Here is a 23,466-nt window from a genome sequence, read left to right on the forward strand (position 1 = left end):
AAGTTTTGTGTCAACAAAAGGGCAAGAATTGTTTAAGGTGAGTTAATAGAAAGGCCATAGTTCAGTGCCAATCATTTCAAATCATCTTCTTCTGACTGCATATCAAATATAGGCAGACTGCTCTAGTTTCAAGCTTATTGGTTTGGGATTTTCCAGTGCTCAGTGCTGCTTGATCAGGAACACATGAGACCATAGAAGTGTCAATGGATATCACTGGCAGTATCCCAGTAGCAAATCTCTCCTCTTTTCTTGCACGGTCCATTTAATCGAACACTCGTATCAGTGGCAGATTCATTGCAAAACACATTTTTCATTTTTATGCGCTTTTTATGAAAGCTGTAAAGTTATATGCTTAAAAGACTTTGACTGAAAAAAAATGTGAAAACAGATAAAATTAACTTTGGCTAAGCTTGGGGTAGAATAAGCAGTCCACATTGTGACTATCCCTGAATATGATGTACTTTCATTAACATTTCTATTTACAAGCTATTACCTGATGTCTGATTTTAAAAACATTTTTGAAAGATTAAATTCAAAATACCTGCTACCCTTACGCATCTGACAGGGTCCAACTATTCATATGAGATATGTTTGGGAATATTAAAAAAAAAGCCTGGCCAATGAGTTGGTTTTCCTTATTTTTACATTTTTATGCCAACATGAGGATATTGTAAGCACATTACAGAGGCTTTCTGCCCACTGATGGGTGTTCAGAATACTGGCACTATCTGAAGTGGCCCAAGCTGACAAAAAAAATCACGGCCAAACCCGAATCCCCATTTCTTATGGAAGGAAAATTCCCTTTGACGTCAATGGGAGTTTTGCCTGACTGCAAAATAAAAACTGGCCCCAAATGATATCTCCAAAGGGGGCTTTACTCACTGCACACAGCTGTATCTCATGAGCCAGATCTCTGGGATCCCATTTTTCTTCTCCCGCCCCTTAGTGAACTTACTAAGTGAGCCAAAGTAAGAATAATACCGCTTCTCTGGGAAGTGATGTTAAGATGTGCACCACACATTCTGCATATACATGCATAGCTCACAGTCATGTCATTGTTTTCAGAAAGAAAGCTACAGTAACAGGACACCATGCTTGCTAGAGTAAAATGGAAGGAATTCACAACAGGGTCATCAAAGTGATAGAGCGCCATAAAAACTAACAATGAAAGAACCTATAGTTAGATCCAGAAAGTCTTAGGCCCCTGAAGAGGGTTTGTTTTGGGTTTTCTTCAGTGCAGTTCATTTCACCCAGTGGCTTTTAGATTTAATATACAGGAATAGTTCTCTGAAAGTAAAGATCAAGAGTCCAGGACTCCCTTCCTTCAGGAAATTGCCCAGATCTCTCTTTTTTTCTCTGGCTCTAAGAAAATCGGCTCCTTTGTTTTTGCATTTACTTTGACAAAAGACACTTAGATGCCTATGCTCCCCCATTGCCAAGGATTAAGGTACTTTGGTGGGAGGTGTGAATCTATATGTCCTTAAGATGAAGACTGCTTGAAACCAGATTTCCTACATCTTCAGGTGGAAGACACACCATCAGATTATTATATAGAGGAGGATGGGGACAATGTCTTTATGTTCTATCTTCTTAAAGAAGGTGGCACCCACAGACAGATTTTGGTGAGGAATGCCTTTGTCAGTAAATTTTGAGTAGGTTCTGCTCTCCAGATGAAGCCTTTCAGTGTGCTTTGGTGAGGAGGTGTCTAAATTCTGCACCCCAGGTAAGCTTATGCACAACATCTATCCAAGGCTACTTAGTCCAGTGGGGCGGTCTTCTCTCACATGCTCCATTTTTGTCCCTCACTGTTCCTGACTCATGAACGAATGCAGCGTACCAAGTGTCTCTCATCAGTAGCCCAACAACAAAATTCACAGAAAGTCATTTATCACCAGTAAAACCATGAAACCTTGTTGCCTCTATACACTGGCAGATAAGAGGGGAAGAAATCTGGGTGAACGAGCCCATTAATATATATAGTGTCTGTTGAATTAATTTTGCTTCACAAATGGGAAGTGTTAAACCACCATCCCCTGTGTAATGACTATCACATGAAATCTTCTTTTCCAATACCTGCCTGACACAGACCCTATGACGCAGCATGGGTTCTGGGCTATGCAATCTGCACACTGATGTTTCAGTGAGCAAATCACTGAATGCAGGTTATGGAGAATGCAGCCTCGTTGAGCAATGAGATTGCTGAGTAATAGGGTTTTCCCCAATCTTCACTTCTTCGAGTGTCACCAGCTAGAATATTATTAAAATAAAATTATGGGTCAAAAGCATGAAAGGAATGGAAAAGCAAGAATTCTTTTCAAAAGTCATTGAAAATTCACATTGAATATGTGGGGGATTAAATAATAGGATGTATATCAGAAATAGCTTATCATAGCAAGTCAGAAATCCTGTAAGGAATTCTGACATTAGCAATCCCTCCTTATGTTCCTTTACTGTCTGAAGTACTCAGCGTTGATATTTGCTGGAATGTTCTCAGGTTGTGTATTATAAAGATCTGAGAGTCAGTAACACACTCACTACATAGTCCATCCACGTGCCAGTCAACTACCTGAGAGCTACCACTTTGAAGGCCTTTGATTCTCCTTTTTAGTAATCAAGATATGTCACTGGATTAAAGCATGGCACTTCATTCATTTCAGCAGTTTAATGGGCTGCTGCCACAGTATTGCTAGCATCTTCCAGGTCAGGAAGTGGGCCATATCGGCAGAGGCTTTATTTTGCTTTGCTTGTTTGCACAGCTTTTCCTTTACCTTATAAACTGACCTTACATCAACCCATGAGTTTTCTCACTTTTACTCTTCTGATTCTCTTGTGCATCCCATGAACGAGTTGTGTAGTGCTTAGTTGCCGAATGGAGTTAAACCACAGCAGTTCTCAACATGGGCACAGGTTTCAAATTAGTTTCTATTTAAAGTTAAAGTAGAAACTAATTTTCTGCCAAAAGAGGATAACAAATAATATATAGAGTTATGTTTTCAAAAATTGATGCAGACATTTCCCTGACATTGAAAGGAACATCAGAAGTGCTGCCAGCTAATGTGATCAAATTGGTCTTCCAAAGCTGAAGTAACAACACGTGTTTCACCTTCACCAGGCTTCTTCCATACCATACTTCTTGCATGAAAAAAATTCTTGTCAGCCTTCTGGAGTCATTGAGCCTAAACTGCAGCAGGCCTGGGTGAGAGCCAGAAAACTATTGTTTTCAGAGGATTATGGGTAATGCCTTGCTAATTAACTATAATGGTAACCTGGTAATGGTTAATAGTGGGTTAGACATTGCTTTCCCATCTGTCAGATGTTATCCGTTCAAGGAGAAAAATATTTGTAACGTGATTTCACCTATGGTTTCAACATATTCTAAATGAACAATCTTTGTTCTCCCACAAATGGTATTGTGTTGGATAACACAGTTGACAGGGTTTCATAAATCCTTTTCCAAGTTCAGCTTAATTGCTGTTCAATATTCTTTTGTTTCTATTAACTCAGGTAAATAAATAGAGCGAACCGGTGATTTTGAATTGTGGTCTATGGCATGGTCCCCTATGTACTGACACAGACAAAATTCTTGCAGATCACAAATCTGCAAGAAACATGTTTCTGTCTTCCAACAAAATGTCATCAAACGTCTGAAGGAATCCATATTTATTCTTTGCATGGGATGTTACAGCTTCACGTTAGAAGCAGGCAGACTCCAAAGCAGCAAGCTTGAAGCAGAGGGAGGAGGAAGATTCCTCCTTTGAATCTTGCTCTTTCTAAGTACTAGAATCAGAACCTATTTAAACTAATTTATTGTACAATGAAGGCCATTATATTTTCCCCCATTCTTTCCTTTTTCCACATAATTCCTTTGTTAGTTATTCTAAAATTATCTTCAGTGCTTTTCCTCCTCTACCTAATACACCACTTCTTTGCTGATACAATATGTATTTCACAATTCACTTTAGCTCTCTGTGGTGAAAACACCTTTTAATCTCTAACTGGCAAACCCTCGCCATAAAATTTAACAGATTTTTATGAGATCATCTATCACAGGAATTTTATAAAAACTAAACTGCTATAAGATAAACAACTGCTTAAAATATACAAAACAAAAATTGAGGCTAAGAGGTCACTTTTTATAGCAGTAGTTCTTTGTTGTCCTATGTTAATCTATTCTGGAATCTGTTCTGTACACAGGAACTGGATGAAAAAAAGGGCAGCAATACTTACAGATCATATAACATAAAGCTTAGTATTCATAATCATGATAAATGCAAAGAACTGCAGAAGAATTTCAGAACATTCTAGGGATAAAACATAAAATGAAATTTGAAGTTTGCTATTGACAAGTGTAAAGCCATGCACACAGGAAAAAGTACCTTATGATTCATTGATTTATTAATTCTCACTGTTAAGCAAACTGGTTCCAGAGTAATGGTAAATAATTACCTACAAAAAAAAGTGTAATGCTCAGTAGTGATCAAAAAAAGACAGCTAGGACATTAGGAAGTATTAGGAAGGTAATTGAGAACAAAACACAATAACATGATCCGTACAGTATATATGTGTGGAATATGACATGCAGTTCTGGTTCCCAGAGGATCTAATAGAAATAGAGGAAATAGAGAGACAAGTATCAGAGTGATTAGATTAAAATAGTTTCTATACATATGCAAATGGAGAATAGTAAACTCTTTAAACCTGAAGCCTCAGAAGAGAGTATGATTAGTATGGTTAGAGGGGCATGTTAATTCACTGGCCTAGAGAAGTGCATAGAAGACATCACTAATAGCTCCAACAAGCAATGATCGGGGTGGGGGGGAACCTCTGGCACATGAAGATTGTAACCTGCTGACTACTAGAAGCTGTCAGAGTCTAATGAGGAAAGATAATACTTGCCATGGTCTTGTATTATTCTTTAAGTCTGTTGTCTCAAGCATCAGTCATTGGTGGTAGTAACCTCTCTGGTCTGGCCTTACGTGGTAGTTAATCTGTTCTTAGGCTCTCCTTAGGTGACACCAACTTCATCTCCTTTTGGATAAGGGTTTCTAAAGAGGTAAAAACCTGCATCTGAAGCCATCACTAGACGTTCTCAATATGTGGAGAATTAGACATATTTAGAACATTTCATCCAAATTAGTTCAGACATCTACCTCAGAATGAGATTAATTATACTCTACAAATGTTTGTTTCTCTCCATGAAATACAAATGGAGCAGAAGGTGATTATTTTTATTGTAGATATTTATATTTAGTCAGATTAATTTCATCCACTTTATTCTTTCTCTCCAATACTATTGGAATAAAACCAGCCATCAGTGCAGCAGAGCAGATATAAGGCCAATTAAGCACTGTAGATGCACTTTCATGACAAGTACGCAAAACACATTCTGAGCTGTGATTTCCAGCTCTTCAGAAAACAGGCAAGTGGGCTCATGTGGTAGTTCAAATCTTGTCATGGTTTAAGCCCAGTAGGCAGCTAAGCACCATGCAGCTGCTCACTCAGTTCCCCCACAGAAGAAGGGTGGGAGAATCAGAAGGGTACAAGTGAGAAAACCTGTGGGTTGAGGCATAGACAGTTCAATTATTTGAGAAAAATGGAGCCAAAAAAAAAATTGACAACCAAGAAAAACAAGTTGTGAGAAAGAAAAAAATCACTCACTACCAGCCCACCAATGCTCAACCAATCCCAAGCAATGGCAGCTCCTGTCATCCTTCACAGCCCTCTGAGCTTTTTTTTTTGCTGAGTGTGACACCACACCATCTGAAACATCTCTTTAGTCAGCTGGGGTCAGCTGTCCCAGCTGTGTCCCTTCCCAACTGCTTTTGCACCCTCAGCCTACTCGCTGACAGGGCAGTCTGAGAAGCAGAAAAGGCCTTGACGCTATGTAAGCACTGCTCAGCAGTAACGAAAACATCCTTGTGTTGTCACCTTTTTTATCATAAATCCAAAACACAGCCACATACGAGCTATGAAGAAGAAATTTAGTTCTATCCTGGCCAAAACCAGCACAAATCTGAATAAGGAAAGCCTTCAATGGGTATTCTGTAGCTACTGCTTCCACTATGCACCAGAGAAAGGATTTTGCTGCACTCCTGGTAAGAGGCATAATGAGATGCTTCTGAGGATTCCTCCAAGTATCAGAGAAAGTATGAGAGCCATCCAACTTGGCAAAGCCCATCAGCGAGCATCAGAGACAATGAGTTCTATATGTATGTTACAGAGAAGTTAGAAGACTCTCTTGCTATAAGTACAGGAAGGTGCATCCCAGGATTTGTTTTTCACACCATAACAACAGGTAACACTACCCTCACACACATTGTCAACACACTGGCAAAGAGTGTTGCTATGTTTTACCATGCACATATGAATGCAAACAAACAAAATATCCCAAGTGGTAGATTGACCTCTGTTTAACCAAACCACTCTATTTAGAACCATTGTGGTTCTGCTTAAAAACACAACAATAAGATCAGGTACACAGAATTTCCACCAATTTCACAGAATTTGAATCACCTCTGTGGTGATTCAAATTTCTCTTGTGCCTGAGTCAAAGGCAAAAAGGATATGCTCTTTCTTCTGGATTGGCTTAAAAAATATTTTTCATGGAGTCTTACAAGTTTTTTTGCCTTCCTGAATCACAGTGTCTGGAGTTCTCCACCCTTTTTTTTTGGGTGGGAGACCCAAATGGAACTAGCTAGCACAACCTTTGGCATCCCTGAAGCTTTGGCAATTTGTTTAGGCTAAATAGGTCAACAGGGTGGAGATAGCCCCTAAAGTTTCAAACTTTTCTTGAAATTTAAAACATCACCAGCTATTTCTATCAACATGGAGGTTAAGCTCAGGCTCTCATGAAACATAAGAAAAAATTGGTCTGCCAATGTCCAAAGAGGTCAGCGACCCTGGATTAGAGAGAGGTAGGAGAAAGACTTCGCCTGTTGCTGCCCCAAAACAAACTTTAAAAGGAGGAAACAGGAACGATAAGGAGAGTGTTCTGGACAGTTGTGTTGGCTGCACTACTAGAGGCAGGGATTCTGAGGCAAAGGCCGAAGAGGTGTGGCTGAGCCCTGTAGACATGTATGATGTGACTCCAATGTTTATGGAAAGAGAACTGCAGCCAAATATTTGGAACTTGATGAGCATTCTCAGCTGCAAATAGCAGTTATTTCAAAAAGCAAATGGGTTTCATACTAGCCTTTCTGGACCTTAGCTTTCTCCCTAGGCTCCTCTGTGCCATGTCTCACTTCCTCACTTGGACTCTTCTTCCATCACTCACACTTTGTAAAAAAACATGCCACAAATGCTTTAAATATATGAAATATGTGAAATATATGAAATATATGAAATACATTAAAAATTCCAGAAATATATTAAAATTGCCAGATGCATGGGGAGTAGGAAGAAACCAGTTAACCTACTACTTCCTCCATCTTTAATATATTCTTACATTAATCCCCCAAGAAAAAATAATTTTTATGCAAATTGCAATTTCAGTATTTGAGTGCTGCAAGGTAATGATAATCCAAATCACCCTCTATGCCAGCAAAATGAAGGTACATGACATCTAAATAAACTTCCTTCTGTAGTGTCATTCATCCCAAATGCCTCTTAGTTTCTTTTGAACTTTTAACTAATAGAATGAGGACTCTAAGTCCAAAATTTATTCTAAGTCATGTCATATCAGTGATATCACAAAAATCTTTTCTACCTAAAAACATAATCTTTGTTCATCAGGCATTAATTGTGGCTACATGATGTTTTATTTTCATATCATTTCTTAAAAACTATAATATTCAGATATTCAAATAGCAAACTATTTTAACAAAGGAGTCAAATAGTCAAATCTAAATATTTCTAGTTTAAATCATGAGCATAAGGGAAAATATAGATCATAGACCTCTGTCTACATAGAAATGGAAGTGTTTGAGAACACGTTAATAGTCAAAAGGAATAATTATGGGAAACTCCATTTGTTTTAAAATAGGACATGGCCGGATCCCTATTCATAGGGAATTTAGGATGTCTATGGTGAGTACAGAATGAGGAAACTGACATTGCTGGTATTGCTATATGCTTTCAAGATCATCCAACATAAACATTTCCTTTTCTTTTATTTTAAAGCCTCTGGTGCTTTTTGTCTAGGATCTTCTCAATCTTATACACTTCCAGATTTATCTTTGTTCATCAGAGTTAGCTCATTCGTGGTTTCAGCACTGTCACAACTACAGAGTTCAGTATTGGCTGCACATGTTTATATAAATGGATTTACATTTTTAAACCAGCAGTATGAGCTTGTGTACCCCTGAATTATGTGAAGAATCCCAGCACATAAATAGACGTCTGAGTACATATGTCTAAAAGTCCTACTACAGCATGCAAAGTGGTTAACCTACCAATATATAGACACATACCAATTTTGTGTACTGAATACATTTGCACTAAGAGTTAGATTTTCCTCTCTAGCTGGTCTATATTGGGACATGGTGGAGAGAAAGGCTGCAAAAATAAAATTAAAAAAAAATTATTGTAATACTTTAATTTCAGGGGATCTGAATTTAGAAGTACATCTTTTTATTTTTCCACTGAATGAAGAGCCTCAGCAAACGTCTTTCAGTGTTAGCCTGCTCCACTGTGCCCCACCACAGTCACTGTCCATGTATGACAGATGGATGTCATTTATTTCAAGTGTGGCAACGTGACCTGTGCACAAGATACTTCCATGCCACCACAATCTTTCTGCAGGCAGAGTATTCCCTTGCAGCAGGAAAACCTCTGCCGGATGATCTGGTTATTTTAAATTCACTTTATATCACATAAGCAGACATAAGGATTTACCCAAGCTTGTTGTAGGTAAAGCATTCCACACATCTGAAAAAGTTGCTCTGAGTGCTGTACTTCAATACGAAGACCTTGATTTTCTCTTTACAGGATTTGACTTTCCTCTCAAGAAAAGCCACAATTTTGTTCAATTTCCTCATTTAAATGTTAATACATCTAGTCTAACACCTTTATTAGCATTCCTTATTTAAAGGTTTTGTCAATACTTCTATTATAAATGTTGGGTTTCGGAGGTATCAAGCTCAGCCAGAAAAAAATCACTATGTATAGCATTAATGTTGCATAACTGTATGTTAGGAGCCTATTCACCTTGCAATAAATTCCAAGATAATCCATTTGGAGCATTTTGAACAGCAATGTAAATTGAGGTTAGATGTTATTAGGAGAGACAGATTCTCAGCTGGCATAAGCCATTCCAAAAGTTACATTCATTTAAATTACCAAAGGATCTGATATTTGGTCCATTAAAAAAATTGAAAATTTAATCAACCAATTCATTGTGAAATATGTTGTGACTAGATGTAAAAAAAGAATACAATTCAGCATCCCTTTAACACTGATTGATACTGCAAGGGAAGCATCCCTTGCATCCACAAGTATATAGAATCATAGAATGCCAGGTAGGGAGAGACCTTAAAGAGCACCTGGTACAATCATTTTAGGTGATATCTAGTTTAAATGAGGTGGTCCAGCTCCCTGTCAAGCTGAGCTTTGAAAGTATCCACTTCCCCAGGGAGATTATTCCAATGTTTAACTGTTCTCATAGTGAAAAATTTTCTTCTGCGATCCAATCAGAATCTCCCCACGAGCAACTTATACCCATTAATCCTTGCCTTTTCCATGGGACTCCATGTAAAAGAGGAGTCTCTGTCCTCTCGGTAGACACCCTTTATGTACTGTACATGGATGTAGCGCTTACTTTTAACCACGTGCAAGACACAGACAATATGTTATGTCACTTGATAGGAGAGATGCCCGTTTCCAGTCACAGGATCTGATGCAGTTTCACCTTTTCACCTTTAAAAGGTAAAGTTTCACCTTTACAGCACTGGAAAATAGTTAAGTCCTGGAGTGAGAGAGACAGGAAAAACTGTTGTCTTCATGAAAATGCAGAAGAAATGAGCATTCAAAACAGTTTCAACCGAAGACAGGGACTAGCTTCTTTTGTTGGAAGCATCCAGGTCAATTTGGCCATTAGAGCAATGACTGATAGTTCTAAAGTTTTTAGAAGATATTTTCAGAACTATAACTCACACAACTATCATTGTTCCTTCATTCTAGGCATTGCTATAAAAAATTGGTACCTTTTAAATTTAAATCTGTGGTCACTGGCATGTTAGTTAGCATTTAGGTACTGAGCAACGCATTAGTCCATGCTCCTTTTTCTCACTGTTTTACAGCATTCTGTATTTAAATATGTGCAAAGCTTTTCTGGTGCATTTACCTTACTTTCTTCTCTGAATACTGTGTGCCCTCCAAGTGATATTTCTCAGTTCCTCTGGCTTCCCTATTAATCTTCTTTTTTCTATATAATACTTAAATTCATGTAACGCATCAGTTGTTCAGAGTCCTCCGCTTTGTTTGCAGTCTTTACTGGTTTCAATTGTTTCTTTCTGACTCCATTCAATTCTTCATGTGGATTACATCGTTTTAGTTGCATCACTCACTTGACTGTAATTCTACTCATTATTGATACTTTCTCTTTATTCCTTTTGCTATTCTTTTGTTTCACAATAATTTTTTACCATTTAACTGGATTTTTCTATATTTTACCTAATTTCACTATCACTGTGAAATAAAACAAGACTTGGGGGTTACAGGAGTGTCCCTCAACCTTCTTTCCATATCTATTTGTTACAAACTTTACTTGTGAATTATCAACTTAGTTCCATAATCTGGAGCTTACAAACCTTCCCAGTAGCCCAGTTCTTGTGCCACTGAGGTCTCCTGCTTTTCTTCTCTCAGAATGCTATTGTTGGTTTTATTTATCCCACTATAAAGTCTTTTTTGCCAATTTTTCTCCATTTCCATGCATCACAGAGCTTAAACACCATTATGCCTCTGGGCCTGTTCTGGAGACAAGCCTTTACTCTTCTTAGTGAGGAATACCAGTCACACAAAACTGCCTGTTTTCCATGAAGGCATGAAGGGATTTCACCCATTTGTTTGAAACTCATTTCATCTCATCTGTATTTCTCTTTCAAATGCAAGACTATCCACATCTGTGATCTAGGTCATTAGAAAACTGAACTAATGCGAAACACAGACTTCAGGGCTTAACTTTAAGCACCTTAAAAAAAGTCTTGTCCAAAGACCACATATCAAGAATTTGAGAATCTGAAAAACAAGCATTGCCTGAAATAAAATCTGAAAGTGAGGAAGTACCTGCAATGCTGGATGTCTTATGTGCATGGACAGGGAAAGTCTTAGAAAGACTTTACAGGAAAATACATACCTAATAAAGTGCAAAACCAACCTCCATATAACTAGGAAGCTCAGCATTTCTAATGTGCACCGATGTCTCAGAAAAACTGAGTTACTATTGGTTGGGCAAATTCTGAGCCTGGAGTACATCTGCAAGTCTGAAATGAGTCTGAAATGGTATTAAATCTGGAAGTGATAAGTATCTCCCCAAAACGAAATAAAATACAATGGCCTCCTATAGCAAAAACTGCAAATTAATTACATGGCCAAGCAGTAATTGAAACTGCAGTTACAAAGGGAAAGGAAATACTATACAAAACTGACTAGCATTTTTCCCTCATGGGTGTTGGAGTGTTTTCCTTATGATCCTGCTCCAGGTTTCCCTTGACCACACAAAGGTAACAATGCTAAATCAAGACAACTTTACACTAAAAGTACATGGTTATAATGCTAAGAAGCACTGGCACTTTCAGGAGGAGGTTAACTGAATGTTTGAACACCTACATTCAGGAATGCCCAAAGAACTCTACTGAATGGAACTAGGAAAACACCTATGCCAAAAACCCCACAAACACCAGGATACAACATGAGATATCTATATTGGATAGAGAATGCATCCTACTAGGAAAAGAGGCTGGGCTTTGCAACATAGGTATAGAGATATTCTATTTTTAGCATGGCTGGAATTCCTGAGAAAGTTAGTGGGGATTTCCAAGTAATAAGAAAGGCTCCTATCTGCTTTTCCCAAAGAAAACTTAAGAATAATTTGGTAATTGGTAAACATTATCAAAATATTCATTCTTAGTATTATTTTCTTTCCCCTAGTGAAGTATAATTACTTGGTGAGAAATCATAGCTGTGAATTGCTAAGTTATTATTGGCATCATACTCAAGCAGCACATTTTTTGCTGTCTACTGTGTAGGATAGCTGGCAAGTCCCTGAAAATTAATGACCTACTCAGAAACAGGTATTTGGATAATATTTTATGAAGGCTGGAACAGTCTCTGCTGCTAATATTAAGGGATGAGCAGTTATGCAGAATCAAAAGAATGCCAGGAAAGACTATGGAGGTGTAAGAATCAATCTTCTCTGTCATTCCTCATCCCCAACATAGCAGAGCCAGTCATTGACTCCTGACTTCTAATGTGAGCTGCTAAGCTCCAGTCTAAAGCAAATATTCTAGTAGAATGAAAATTTAACACCTAAAATCAAATTTCTGGTGAAAGGTAGTGAAAAAGAGGTCTGAAGTGCCTTTTATTTTACTTGCCTGCCTTTGTGCCTTTTTCTTCTCATATGACAAGAATCTTTTCTTTTCTCCCCCAGTCCCTCACCCCAGAGTGTGACAGCAGCAAATGTTTCCCAACAATGCATCAAGAATTTTTTCTTCTGTTTGAATCATGTTCAGTAACTTCTGCTGATTACAGCACAATATATGTCTATACCACAACAATATTAACCAGTACATCATTCCATCCTGTGAATGAGGAACTGCACTCTCTCAGTTATAACACTTTTCATAGGAACTGTAGTAACATAGGAACTGAGCAGAAAGCTTTCTCTAAAAAGGAAATGACACATAGAAGTTGCTTTTTTACTACAGAAATTGTTGCTATTTACATCACTGTGTAGATCAACTATTTTAGAGAGTACCGATCATGAAAAAAAGTCTTCATTGGGGATTTAAGTATGCAGGTCTCATATTCTGTTAAAAATACTTCAGATTCTGTGTGACAGAGGAACAGTACAAATCAGAATCCGTTTGTTTACTTATTACACACTCTTATAACTGCAAAGCTATAAATTACTATATCAGTTACTAGGAAGAAGGGAACTAAGCCCAAAATTTAAATAAAGAAGAATGTGCAAGGGTGTGAACAATCTGAAATGTTCTCATATTTTTTGACATCTAATGAGTTCAGATAATTATGGAATTGGGAAACAAATTATCAGTCTGCTTTGTATCAAGAAGACAATTGCATCAAGAAGATATGCTTGGAGCCCAATGCTGAGTAATAAACCACCCATGCAGTTTCCATTTTTGATTTCTTGCTTTTTGGGGATGTTTGAAATAAGCTGCAGATGACAGTCAAATGCACAGACTTGAATAGCTACTTTCCAATGAATGCATTTTCCTGGACATTTGCTGGTCTGAATTTTTACAGTGTGAAAGTAAAAAGAAACAGTTGTGCAGTTTAACTGAGGTTTCACTTGAAGGAATTGCATGATGGATTCATTACTGAGACGGCAAGTACAGCTCAATCTAGTCAATATGGAATTTCCTTTTTCCATTCTCTAGATATAACAGGATACAACAGGCAGTGAAATAGGCACTTAGTCACTGTTATTTTACAAATCTTTTTAATTCCCTTATTGCCCAATCTTGCAGTCGTTGTGAACTTGCCAACACTTCTTTTGCCTCAGTTCCTGCAAAAGCAGGCCCTTAAAGGCGATATATAATTAAAGTGATCCTTAGCTGGCTTCCATGGATTGCTATCCATAAAACTAGGAATCAAAAAAAGCATTAATAAAAATAATGTGAAATTTATTTATAGACACCATCTAATACGCTAACTACATGTGCTAAGTATGGACCTGATTCACAACACCATTACATCATTTTATTCCCCACAAGAGTTACCACAGCAAGAAACTGCAATTAACAGAATGGGCTTTCCTATATCCAATACGTGTCTTCTGTACTGCAGGAACTAAGTTTGAGTACTTTCCGAATGGCATCCAGAATTCAGGTCTAAGTTTCCAATAAAATGTAGAGGCAATGAGATTTGCTTAAATCTGGCTGCATAGACATAATTATTCCAAACTGGATTCAGAGTCTTGGATTTATCTTTTCAGAAACCAAAGATCTACTGTACATAGTTAGGTCCACACCTGTGCCCTAGGAATGGGTAGCTGTCTCACTTTTTCTCCATTCTGAAGAAATCCCACATTTTTCACTTGACCTTTTTATGTATGTTGCTCTATGAGAGCTCCATGGATGACCAGAACATCCACTGTCTTTACATCTTCCTTCAAGAAAGTTTCCATGCCGTTATATTTCAGAGACGTGCTTTTCCATTCACACCCTCTCTTTGGAGTTAAGACTAACAAGACTTTTTGTCATACAAAAGCCTACCTTATGTAAACATATATTTGGGTGAACTCCAAGTAATCTTATCCAATAATACACTATGATGATGAATACTAGGATGAAAGAGAAATATAAACATTTACGAAAAGGGTGCAAAATGACTATGCGGCAATTTTCTATTGTTCATTTTGCACCCTTTTCTCATACTGTGTAAATAGAATAGACCAAAGAAAACCATGACAAAAAGACGTTGCTTTTATCCAAATAAAACTGGCAGAATTTGACGGGTAACATAGTCTGAGCAATATAAATGATATCGTACAAAATTAATCAAATTTTTATCCTGAAAAGAAGAGTCACCTCTTGAAGTTGTTGGGAAATTGCATTATGTGACTTGGTACTGGATCCACAATGAAATATAAATACAAAAAGATCAGGTAATATAGACTTTCATTAGTGATGTCAGCAGTGTCTAGATCTTGACTTCCTAATTAAGCTCCCAGTCTAATTTCTTCAGGACTATGCCAGGCTTTTCCTCCTTCATCATTTGATCATCTTTTAAAATGCCATGTCTCCTGTGATGATAAAACAAATAAGGAAAAGAAGCCTCACACAAAAAGACAAGCCCTCATCTCTGATTCTCCCAGTTCGTTCCCCCTTCCATACCTCTTTACACTGTAGTGTAGCTCCCTGGGAACTGTCTTTGTGTTAGCCCACTTCATGGGCAACTAAAATCTCTACAGTCAAATCTGTACAAACACATTGCTTTCATTATTTATTATTATGATAGTAATTAGTAAGAGTTCCATCAAGCTTGCAAAAGTATTGATACATTATATAATTCAAAGGCAGTATTCAATAATTTATACACTTTTTAGGCCATTCTTTTTGATAATAGCAAATTTTCATAGTTGTTATTCTAAAGACAGGCAATGCGTGAGGGTTCAGTTGTATTTTGCATATTCCAAATACATCCTGAAAAACTAAAGTATGGGATTTTTTTCCCCTTTCACTTGCCTGCAGCCTTCTCTTCTCAGTCTCTTGCCTTCATGCATTTTTCATTAGTGCTGTAACTGAAATATAAAATGAGTTTACCATTCACCTAAGCTAATCAGATGTGACTACGTATGGCTTATATTTGGAATTATGCCCTGCATGAGGACATTCACTGCCTCCCTGAGAACATAATTTTACTGTTGAAGTTTACAGTCAGGAAGACTAATCAGTCTTGTGATCCACACTTCAGGATTTCATTATTATGAGATTATCTTTTTTCTCTGAGTGTTGAGAGAAGCTGGAAGTACAATACACTGTTTTATATCATGTGATGGATAATTTCTTATTTGCTTTTCCTTATGCTACTGTAGGCACCATAACTGTATTATAAGCAAAGAAAAATATTAAAAGATTTATGAGGTGTATAAAGTACTCCCACCTTTTTAGTTGCTTGCGTGACACCTATGAGGCAAGAGCATAAGCCCAGAAAGCTTCAGAATGATAGCTTAGAAAAATCTTCAACAGTACACGAAGTGTGACAGTCTCTTGCCTGACTCCACTCTCAGGTCACCTACACTGAAAAATAATTGAAGAATCAAATTATTTTCAAGATCCTTGAAGTCATGCAGCACTCAGACACGTTTTTGGGATGAGAAAGAAAACAGTTTGCATTTTCTTCCCATGCCCTATAGACTACAAACAGACAAGAGAGTTACATGATGGTTGGTCTTGATTCATTTTCCTAACAAATTTATTTTCATTTGTTATCATGACTTGAAAAGTCAATGTCTTCTTCCTCCACCTTGCAATGAAGAATATACCTATTGCCTAAGGTCTTGTGAGTAAAGGGCCTGAATTGACAGTACACTTTCATATCCTAGGATTTTAGTGTCTTTTAAGCATAGAAAGACCCAGGGCAGCAAAGTCCTGAAGTTCATTCTGGATTTTAATGACATGTCTGTTATCACTGCTTAGCACAGGACACAATTATGCACTGAAACCTCATATTGGACCAGTTTCTAACAATAATATGTTTTACATGCTTGAAGTGCTGTCTGCTTACATGTTTTGCTGAATCTCATTTACTTTATGTTTGCAGGGGGGAAAGAATACTATTTCAGTATATGACTGGAAGCATCACCAGCAAAGAAAATTAACATATTTAGCATATGTGAGAAGTTTGGCGTCTACTCAGGGAATAGAATGCACAGAAAGGCTGAAAGATTATTATTAAGTCACTTGCATTAGCTTAGCAAGTTGGAGCCCTAGCCATGGTCGTATTGTATAACAGAGCAGAAAGATAGTCTCTCCTCCAAAAGCCTTACTCCAAAAGAATGAGAAAAGTGATAGACATGGCAAAACACTAGACAATATTTCAGGTGGTGCTAAGTAGTGAAAGAAATCTCTGTCTGCTAGGCAGTTCTGGTTGTACACCAGCAGTCCAACACAGGTATAGTTTTTACATCAGCAAAGGCAAGTTTTGGAAAGAAGTGTGAAAGTGAGAAAATGGAGTGGTTTTGCAAGTTTTATAGAGTGCTCTTCCCAACTGTACCGAGCAGCATCACTTGACATAGAAACATTAATAGCTGAAAAAGCACTTTGCACTGAAATTGTGTAGGCTAAATTATGTAGGACCAGCAGAGACTTTGGCTTCCTTTTCTGATTAACTATTTAAAATGTTGATAGTCAGCACTACATAATACTTAAGTAAATTTATTACAATCATAAGGAAAATAATCAGAAAGGAGGAAATAATTTATAATATCCACTCATTGGATAATTTTTGCTTTTCTCCTGAATATTTTAGTAACTCCCCTAATGTTTTCATCATTTAATGTTTTAATCATTTTCATTTAAGCTTCCTTTGCTCTGTAATGTCAAGTAAAAAAAAACTGACAGTCTACTTTGCTGCTAATCAGGTAAGAAAGCCAGCATTACTTTTGTTTTCAGTGTTTTTAAGTGTAAGTTAGTACCAGGTTTCTTGTACAAAAAATTGCAGAAGTTGCCTATAGAACTGGTACTCTGCACTATTCAAATATTTGGGCAGAAAAAAAATTGCTATTGGACCTGTTAATACAGGCTGATTTCAGTGGAAGAAAGCAAACAGCTAAAATTGACTTGTTCAAGATTTTAAATGATATACTTGCAGTAAAAAATTAACACTCTTTGTTAGTTCCAGGCATGAGAATAAATATTTTCTTCATACACGTTTTGATTACAAACTAGAATCTTATTTTTTAAAAATATTGAGAAGATGCAGAAATTCCTTTTTTAATTATTTCTGTTTATGCTATTAAAAACAGCTTGACAGGTTTATCTTCAATACATATGATTTGCAAACAATACATATCAGTTTCTCACTCCTTGTTTTAAAATGTTTTATAGCTCTTGCTTACAAAGTTATGCCAGTAGAAGTGGTTTTCACCAAAGGACTTACTCCTCCCTGGACTTACCATAAAAGTCAGTTAAAGACAGAAGAGCTCAATTGTTCTTTCATCCTCCTTCCTCACATTTATGTATTTAAAGGTATCGAATATGCAAATGTTCCTCCCTTGAAAAATGTTGTTGCATAAAATTAGTTGACAGAAATGATGTGCAACAGATCCCCTGTTTTGACCTTCAGTCGGATCTGCAGGTTGTGATTTTATATCCAGCCACTATGTTTGATACATACTGATGCATGTGCATGTAAACACGAACTCTGAAAATAACAGGGCTTATTCTGAAATGTTGAGTTGGGTTTTGCTTCAATAAGAAAGAGACGAAAAATCAAGACTATCGAGAGCTGGCACAAGAACAACAGCATATGCAAAACTACAAGTCTAATTAAAAAGCCAGACTCAAGCTCTTCTGAGCAGCAAAGCATTTTAATCTGGTAGTATCTTGATCACATAATGGCAACTAACTCAAAATACTTATTCACTCCTAAGGATTATTGTAGAGGAAATGATCCAGGGCCAAGGGATCTTAGAGTGGGTGAGATTTTATCACCACTAGTGCATATTATCCTCAGCAAGAACACCAGAATTCAGCCAAAACAAAAAAAAAATCTCTTACTGTTTTCTTAGCAAAATGTGGTATTCTTGAAAGGAAAGGGAAAAAAAAAAAAAAAGAGAGAGAGAAACCTTTGTATAACCAGGCAGTTTTTGAGACAGTAATCCCCATCCCAACCTCAACATCTAAAGTGCATGGAAAGATGGATTACAAAGGCTGACAGAAGAGATTTACAAGCTGAAACAGGAAGGTGAACAAAGCAGTGCAAGAAAAGCAAGGCAATTTCCACTGACTGATCACTATAGCCTAATTAGAGCAACAGCATTGTATCCAGTTCCCTCACCTAACAGCTACTGAGCCATAACGACATAAAACAAATCATCAAGAGGGAAGGGAGGCAGTACACAGTGGAAATTTCCATGAAGTGCTGCTGCTGCAGATGGCTTAGAGGGATGCTCAGAAATGGATTCTTCACATGCATTTTGCACCTCTCAGGAAACTTGCTTCAGAGTCAAGGATGTCTATGTTGAATGACTTAAAAAGTAACACACTGCTTAGTAATTTTATATTTAACATGGAAAATTATTTCTAAAGTACTTTTTGCACACCAGCTCAAAAGTATAGCCAATTTTTTAACTGTCTAATGTATAACTCTCACAGTGCATGCCAGTAAAACTGTTATTTTGAAGTTAAGTCTTTGTTGTGACTGTTTCCTTTCTGTCTGCATAGGAAGTTTGTGTTGTTTTACTGGAATGTGTTGCTTGGTATAGGAGATAATGAGTCCTTCAGTCATGTACTACATTTCTACAAGTGAAGGTTCCTAACCCATGTCATGTCTTATGGCTCCAGTTTGGTATCGAAAAGTATACCATATTTTATTTGTCTGACCTTGTCACTGTCATCCACAGTGATAGGAACTGATATGTTTAGGGGGAAATTTATAGATGTTGAACCATGATCACAGATAGCACAGTGGCATTCGACTGACAGTAAGCCGGTTGGTTAGCTGTGCCTCCTTGTCCAGCGTGAAACATAAGCCTTTCATTTCTGACTTGTACTTGTCTTTTTAATCCAGATGCCCTTTTAACAATTATTGCCCCCGTTTTTGTGTAACCTATGGTGTGTTTTGTTTGAGTTGATGCTGATTAAGTAGTAAAAACTTCAAGTTTAGGGACAGATCAAGAAAGTTAGGCACAGTTTCAGAGAGCAGTAGTATAGCCCCAGCCTTACTGGTTACCGTCTCTGTATCCTCAGGAGGAGTTGGGGCAGTGGAAAACACCTGGGCAGAGCAAAATCACCTTGTTTCCTCTGCCAGCAAGGAGATCTGTAAATTCTCAATGCCTCTACCCCTGCTGGCTGGTTCCACTTCCATTCCCCTCTGGAGCAGTAAACAGCAAAGGTGTCTACATTCTGGGGCACTCTGGGCAGCATGGTAAAAGATATTCCAAGCCAATGCTTGCCTTGTTTTGCTATTAATTACATTTTGGCTTCCTCTCATTTTCCATTTCATCTGTCTCCAGAGCCTTTCATTTGTGATTATTTTTTGGCCACTGGTTTAAGTGTGCCTGCCTGCGTAGAGCTAGCCTACAGCTACAGTTTATAAAGAAGTGGAGTTCAGACAGCAACAGCCTGATATGTCTTCAAGTTGCAGTGCTATACAGTAAAGCAATTTTTACAGTGGTGTTACATATACAGGACTTAATTTTGAAAGCAAGATTTCTGTTTCTGCATGGCATATGTTTCTTAACATCAGTTCATTGTAACTTGCTATATTTTTTTCAATTCACAGTGAATTAACTTACAGTACTTATTTGTTAAGGACCTACTAAATTATTTTAATTTTGAGACTTATCATTCATAGTACTAGGAATTTACTAATAAACTACATTAAATTATCTTAATCTTGGTGCTTTATAATGGGGATAACTATGAAGACTTACACACAGCAATATTGAATTTTTAATGGTGTACACATAAAATACATAAAAACATAGCCATATATGTCCTCCAAATGTATATATACACAGACACAAAATATATTGATAAAAACACTTATGTATTGTTAATTGGTAGATAAAGATATCTTATTTAATTTTTATATAAATATTTCCTATTTAATTGATAAATCTTAAAAAAATAGAAGCTCCGTGAACAGGGATCCTCATTTTGTCACTGGTAGGGTCATTTTCTATCAAAGCCAAGAAAAATCTCTCTGCATCTAAGTTTGTATTTCATTTGTCCCATCTGCTGCACAGAATCACAGAATCACTAGGTTGGAAAAGACCTCCAGGATCATAAGAGTCTGACCATTCCTATCAACCGCTAAACCATGCCCCTGAGCACTTCATCTACCTGTCTTTTAAATACCTCCAGGGATGGGGACTCAACTCCCTCCCTGGGCAGCCTCTGCCAGTGCCCAACGACCCTTTCTATGAAAATTTTTTTCCTGATATCCAGTCTGAACCTCCCCTGGCACAGCTTGAGGCCATTACCCCTTGTCCTGTCCCCTGTCACTTGGGAGAAGAGGTCAGCACCCCCCCCCAACCTCCTTTCAGGGAGTTGTAGACAGTGACAAAGTCTCCCCTCAGCCTCCTCTTCTCCAAGATAAACAACCCCAGTTCCCTCAGCGGCTCCTCGTAAGACTTGTTCTCCAGCCCCCTCACCAGCTTTGTTGCTCTTCTCTGGACACTCTCCAGAGCCTCAACATCCTTCTTGTAGTGAGGGGCCCAGAAATGAACACATGATTCGAGGTGCCGTCTCACCAGTGCAGAATAACCTCCTTGGACCTGATCCAAGCCAAGATGCCATTGGCCTTCTTGGCCACCTGGGCACACTGCTGGGTCATGTTCAGACATCTGTCAACCAAGACCCCCAGGTCCTTCTCCTCTAGGCAGCTTTACAGCCACTCTTCCCCTAGTCTGTAGCATTGCCCAGGGTTGTTGTGCCCCAAGTACAGGACTCAACATCTGGCCTTGCTAGACCTCATACCATTGGTCTCAGCCCAGCAGTCCAGCCTGTTCAGATCCCTTTGCAGAGCCTCCCTACTCTCAATTAGATTGACAGTTCCACGCAGTTAGTGTTGTCCGCAAACTTACTTAGGGTGAATTCAATCCCCTCATTCAGGTCATTGATAAAGACATTGAACAGGGCTGGACGCAGCACTGAGCCCTGGGGGACACCACTTGTGACCAGCCTGCAGCTGGAGTTAACTCAATTTACCATCGTTCTTTGGGCCTGGTTATCCAACCAGTTTTTCACCCAGGAAAGTGTGCACCTGTCTGCTGCAGCTAACCTTCCTCTTATTATGGGAGTAACATTTAGAAGTAGGGTCAAACCACGTATACAGGCTGATCTTTATTACTTGGTAAATAAACAAGTTGATTAGTATGACTAAACACAAGGATAGACAAACTTGTAATGAAGACAGTCAAATCCTGAAGAATGGGGTTGCTATCCCAAACTACATCATCACAGAATTGTAGAACCATAGAATCATAGATTTATAGAATAGTTTGGGATGAAAGGGACCTTAAAGATCATCTAGTTCCAACCCCCCCTGACATGGGCAGGGACATCCCACTAGATCAGGCTGCCCCAGGCCCATCCAACCTGACCTTGAACACCTCCAGGGATGGGGCACACACAACATCCCTGGGCAACCTGTTCCAGTGTCTCACCACTTTCATCATGAAGAAATTCTTCCTAATGTCCAGTCTAAATCTGCCCCTCTCCAGTTTATATCTCTTCCTCCGGTCCTATCCTCACAAGTCTTTACGAATAGCCCCTCCCCAGCTCTCCTGTAGGCCCCCTTCAAGTACTGGAAGGTCGCTATAAGATTTCCTCTGAGCCTTCTCCTCTCCAGGCTGAACAAACCCAACTCTCTCAGCCTGTCCTCTTAGGGAAGATGCTCCAGCCTCCTATCATCTTTGTAGCCCTCCTCTGGACCCTTTCCAACAGCTCCATATCCTTCTTACATTGAAGATTCCAGAACTGGACACAGTATGCCAGATGAGGTCTCACAAGAGAGGAACAGAGGGGCAGAATCACTTCCCTCGACCTGCTGGCCACACTTCTTTTGATGCAGCCCAGGATAAGGTTGGCCTTCTGGGCTGCGAGTGCACACTGCCGGCTCATGTCGAGCTTCTCATTGATTAGCACCCCCAAGTCCTTCTCTGCAGGGCTGCTCTAAAGCACGTCATCCCCCATCCTGTACTGAAAACACGATTGCCTCGACCCAGGTGTAGGACCTTACACTTGGCCTTGTTGAACCTCATGAGGTTCTCACAGACCCGCTTCTCCAGCCTGTCCAGGTCCCTCTGGATGACATCCTGTCCTTCCGGTGTGGCAACTACACCACTCAGCTTGTTGTCATCCACAAAATTACTGAGAGTGCACTCAATCTCGCTGTCAATATCATTGATAAAGATATTGAACAGCACCAGTCCCAGTATGGACCCCTGAGGGACACCACTTGTCACGGATCTCCATCTGGACTTTGAGCCAATGACCGTCACTGAATAACTTGTCAAAATGGTGATTACTAACTAATGTCTGTTTCCAATATGATACAGATGGACTATAATCCTTGAATAGAGGATGTGTAACAGTCTCAGGAGTGTCAATTTCTTAGTAATGTGCTATTAATGTGTTCATTGCTGAAATGCACTGCTGTGTGCATTTCTATAGAGATCTTGATGGCAGGAAGTCAAAAGGAGCTACACATATAGCTAGTGGTGTATGAATAATTATTTCATAACAAGAGAGGTAGCAGAAGCTCTATTCATTTAGTTAATGAAGAAAGTGACTGGATCATGTTCTACGGGTGTGCAGATGGGGAAGAGATTTCTGATAACAAAATGATTTCTAGCCGAGCAGAAGGCATAAGAACCAAAGTTCATATTTAAAGCAGTGAATGGAGTTTTCTAGCCACCTAGTATATTGACAGACAGAAATCAGGCCTCTCATAATCTCTGTTTCCAGCTAATGAGCTCTCGATTTTCTCTGTTGTACCTTTCCGCGATGCTTTGCAAGGCTGCATCACATGTCCAGTTCCCCAGCCCTCAAGGTGATACAATTCTTTTCACCAGCTATACTGGATCTTCTCTCAGTTATCTAAGTTTCCGAATAC

General features: G+C 38.5%; 1 long non-coding RNA gene across 1 annotated transcript in view; it reads left to right on the forward strand.

Moving 5' to 3' along the window:
- Positions 1-23,466, forward strand: part of LOC128854358 (uncharacterized) — a 49,867-nt gene that overhangs the window by 24,244 nt on the left and 2,157 nt on the right. The window lies entirely within an intron of this gene.

The sequence above is a fragment of the Cuculus canorus genome, chromosome 1 (genome assembly GCF_017976375.1).
Source record: "Cuculus canorus isolate bCucCan1 chromosome 1, bCucCan1.pri, whole genome shotgun sequence".
Classification (NCBI taxonomy): domain Eukaryota; kingdom Metazoa; phylum Chordata; class Aves; order Cuculiformes; family Cuculidae; genus Cuculus; species Cuculus canorus.